This window comes from Halyomorpha halys, unplaced genomic scaffold (assembly GCF_000696795.3).
Source record: "Halyomorpha halys isolate HHAL.00 unplaced genomic scaffold, Hhal_1.1 Scaffold5654.1, whole genome shotgun sequence".
In the NCBI taxonomy this organism is placed as follows: Eukaryota; Metazoa; Arthropoda; class Insecta; order Hemiptera; family Pentatomidae; genus Halyomorpha; species Halyomorpha halys.
Genome location: NW_027107262.1, coordinates 3,324 through 7,707, shown reverse-complemented (window position 1 = coordinate 7,707; position 4,384 = coordinate 3,324). Strand labels below are relative to the sequence as shown.

Genomic DNA, 4,384 nt, shown 5'->3' with positions numbered 1-4,384 from the left:
CTTATGGATTGGAGTATCCATCCTTTGATCTTATGGATTGGAGTATCCATCCTTTGATCTTATGGATTGGAGTATCCATCCTTTGATATTATGGATTGAAGTATCCATCCTTTGATCTTTCTGTCAATTCACCTCCAGTCCAGGTAACCTATCCTAATTGAAGATGCATTGTAGAGGCATCATCAAAACCACTCATGTCCAAATTTTCAAATTGGAAAGTTTTGTTGTATTTAGAATAAATATTTCTTAACTAGTACACTGCCTGGTAATAAAACTACTTATTTCTATATCAGAAGACATAGACAAAGGTGTTTTTTAGGAAATATAGAAGTTAAGAAATATTTAATCTAGATCAAATAAAACCTTTCAATTTGAAAATTCAGACTTAAAAAGGTTTTGAAAGTAAATTGACAATATGCGATAATACACACTCACTTCTGCATAACACCACATGTCATTGGATGTAAAAGTGATTGGGTGACATTTCTGTGAAGATGAGTTTTCTTTACGATCTACAAGTGCTTGAATCGAAATTGTGTTTCAGTATTGACAGAATTATAAATAATTATTAGGTAAGATCAAATTAATCAATTACCGCTATGATAGAAATGAAAAAATTAAATAAGCTTAAGTAATCTCCCACAACCTAAAACTTTACTTATCGTATTAGAGACAGATCTCCACATTTTATTCAAGAAGCTGATCAGTAATTCATTTACAACCACAAGTGGCAATCAGAAATTTTTTTTTTTCATTGCATCATTCTATTAGTCCTAGAAAAAACTAGTCTTTCATTCAATCAAACATAAAAAATAAAATGATGTGAATAATGGTTGATTTGAGACAAAATACCTTGTAATTTTAGTATCAGGCCATAATGTGCGAGGGCAAACGGATCATGATTCCAATATCGCAGCAATTCTTTCAATATCAATCGAGCATCCTCCAATCTAAAAAAATTTTGAGATAATGAAAAATAAAGATAAATTTCAATCCTTTAATTTATTATTTATATGAATGAAACTTAGGTTTAAAGTTTATTTGAAATACCTGTTTACCATAAGGTAAGTGATGGCAAGATCTGTTCTGTATTCAGGGGTAGTGTTGAATTTTTGAATTAATGAATTATGTATAGGGACTGCTTTCATATGATGGCCTGAAAATTAACAAATTCATTATAAGAAGTTAAAATTGTGATAAAAAAATTTTTTTTTACGTAAAATGAGCATATATACATTTTAGAAGTATATTAACTCTTTTGAAATAATAAAAGTAAGTAAATCCAGAAAGCAATTTTGTTTTATGACTGTGTTTTTAAGTAAAATTGAATCTTCTACCTAAACCAATAATCAATGACTCAAGATATAAATTCCAACTGGATTAACTATCGAACCAAGCAACTCAAAGTTTCTATGGTAGCAGACCTATTTTTGTAATACTCTAAATACTATGAACAATAAATTTCAATAAATGGCATAGTGGTTGAAGTATTTAAGGTCTATAGTAACTATGTAAAACTGATGAGGAATTAAAGGCAAGGATTGAGGTAGGAGATGCTTGTTATTTTACAATTTCGAAATTGCTTAGTAGTTAGCACCTCCTGTCCAGAATCTAAAAAGTTAGAATTCACAAAACTATTACTTTTCCTACTGTTCATGGATATGAAACGTGGCCTATTACACTAAGGGAAGAACGGCGCCTTAAGGTTTTGAATATACAGTATTGCCTAAAATATTCAGACTGAAAAAGCATGATCTAACTAGAGAATTTATAAGAATACATAATGCTGAATTGCATTCAGTAAATATAATTCAAGTTATAGCTATGTGGCAATTAAGATGGGCATGTAAAATTGTAGGACTTAGTAATGAATGGATCCATAAAATGATAATAAATATTGAACCGACAGGTATACGTCTGAGGGATAAACCAAAGCATAGGTGGGAGAATTGCGTCAAGACTATCTTTTAGATTTGGGTTTGCATGGGTATCACTGGAAATATGTATGTAGACAGCAATCAGTGGTATCAGCATCAACCCTTATGGTTCGCTTGGCCTTTATTATTATCATTATTATCTGGAGGGCTATCTGCAAGACTAGAGTTGAGACTGAAGAGACTCATGAATTGCTTTGTAAGATTTATCTTTGGGTTCCCTAGACACTCTCAAGTCTCTCGCTGGTATTCCGAGTTGAAGTGGCTCTATCCAACCTCCCGAAGGCAATAACTCCTTGGTGTTTTTTTATTCCAAGTTCTTAACATCAAAAAACCTACCTATATCATAGATCTCCTCACTCTTCGTTCATCCATCCACTCATTAAACACCAGATCCCATCCGAATGATTTATATATGCCCTCCTATAGAACCTCCTTCTTTAGCAAATCCTTCGTCATACGTGCAACCTCCCTCTGGAATTCTCTTCCCATCTCCTTTCGCCAGTCCTCATCCATTCTCTCCTTTAAACAACACCTATTCCTTCATTTATTGAATAACCAAACCTCCACATCTTTGTAATCAAATAAATAGGCAGTTATTGATTAACATTATAAACAGTAGTAAAGCCAATATACCAATGTAATTTCATTCTACTATCTGAAAATTTGTAAACGCTCGCCAGATAAAAATCTCACTATATGAACCTTGTAATTATTCTTAGGGGACATATGTCCCAGAATAAAGTTATTTTTTCATTTCATTTCATTTATTACTATTATCAGAGATGGACTATAGAAACAACTCTTATTCATGAATGAATCATTGATAAATAAATATCGTATCCATGGCAATTTTAACTATTAGTTTCAAAGTTTCCCAATTCTGACGATTATTAAACACAGTTTATAAGAGAACAAAGCTGCCTAGGGAATAGAACGATTCATGAACAGAAAAAGCCAACATCAAAGTCTGATTTGAAACAATTAATTTTATCACAACAGAAAAGAAGAACTGTGGTTTGATAGATCCTTCCTGGGTCCACTAGACCTTTTAATGGGCACCTAAATTTACTTTCAAGATAGATAAGGCAATTGGGGTACAGTTCTGATAATATTCTCTCCTAAAAATACCATATTCACAAATTAGGCACCTCTATATCTTGGGTGAGTTGTTTCAAGTAAGTTTGGCATCTGTATGATAGATATATTTATGTGCTCTACCTTCACAACACTAATTTATCCAAATTTTTCTCAAATATAATTTCATAGGACCTGGGATGTAGATTGAGAATAAAAGTTAAAACCAGTGGAATATTATTGTTTAATAATCAAGATTACAACAGGCAGGCTAGAAATTCAAAATTTCTTGACCATTGGCGGGAGTGTAGAAATATAAAATTTACAAACAAGTGAAAATAAGCTACTGGTCGATTTGGAAGGGGACATTGGGTAATGTTTCACCTTTGACCCCTACGATTCACGCGACAGATTTCACCAAGATCACTGAGCATACATTGGGGCATGAATAGTACCCATTTAAAGCACATTACAATTTTAATTATATGTCAATACATTGTGAATGTTAGAAAAAATTATATCAAACAGTTCCTATATTTCTTCTTCCACAACCTAGATAAATAGCCTAAAAATCTGACCTAGAAAGCATGATAAAAACTAAAATTGTTCAAGCTACCACAAACTTTGTAGTAAATTTCGATATCACAATAAAAATAATTACAAATAAAGGGGAAAAAAATCTATTTTTTGATGAACTGTTCTATATGAAGAGTCTATGCACAGAGCCTAATTTACAAACATTACAGAAAACAAATTTGACTTACAGCAACACTATTTCACAAGGACGAGAATGTGGCCTACATTAAATGCAGGTGCCAATGCAGGAGCACTGATGAAATTCAAAGATCAGGGCAGTCTAACAGTCTTAATGCTAACAGCACAACCAAGTAAAATATTTTAATACATAAAAAGTTAAAAAAAAAAATTAAAATATAATAATCACTATCAATAATATGTAGCAGTGCGACCACTATTCACCAGAGCGCTCCACCTCGAGCCTCACCGAAGCTCCCAAATTTACTTAATACTTCTTTTTGTTAAAGACATATTGTATTTTTTATATATTAATAATTTCTGTACATAATACAGAATCTCCTGTACATCTTACCATATCTTCTGTACATAATACATAATAAAGAGTCTCCTCTCCTTCTTTCCAGCAATCTTAGTCCGTCTGCTTCATATCCTTCATCTCGGCAACTAAGATTGTAACCTACTCCTTAATGGTTACACTGGTCCGGTCCACTTCATCTCGGCAACCAGTGTAATTTCCCATCTCTCCCCAGCTCTAGTCCGACCGCTTCCTCTCGGCAACTAGAGCTGAACCTAGCCTTATCAGCTTACTGGTCCGTCCGCTTCATCTCGGCAACTAG

At 32.9% G+C, this 4,384-nt stretch overlaps 1 long non-coding RNA gene across 2 annotated transcripts; it reads right to left on the bottom strand.

Annotated features, from left to right (window-relative positions):
- Positions 1-6: 6 nt before the first annotated feature.
- On the bottom strand, positions 7-3,761 carry LOC136795343 (uncharacterized). Of its 2 annotated transcripts, none has more exons than XR_010842935.1 (3): positions 2,709-3,761; positions 1,051-2,077; positions 7-950 (listed from the first exon to the last, which is right to left on the bottom strand). It is a non-coding gene; the product is annotated as an uncharacterized lncRNA (long non-coding RNA). The 2 variants fall into 2 exon arrangements; XR_010842936.1 differs by having other exon boundaries at positions 1,059-2,077; positions 2,709-3,759.
- Positions 3,762-4,384: the final 623 nt, after the last annotated feature.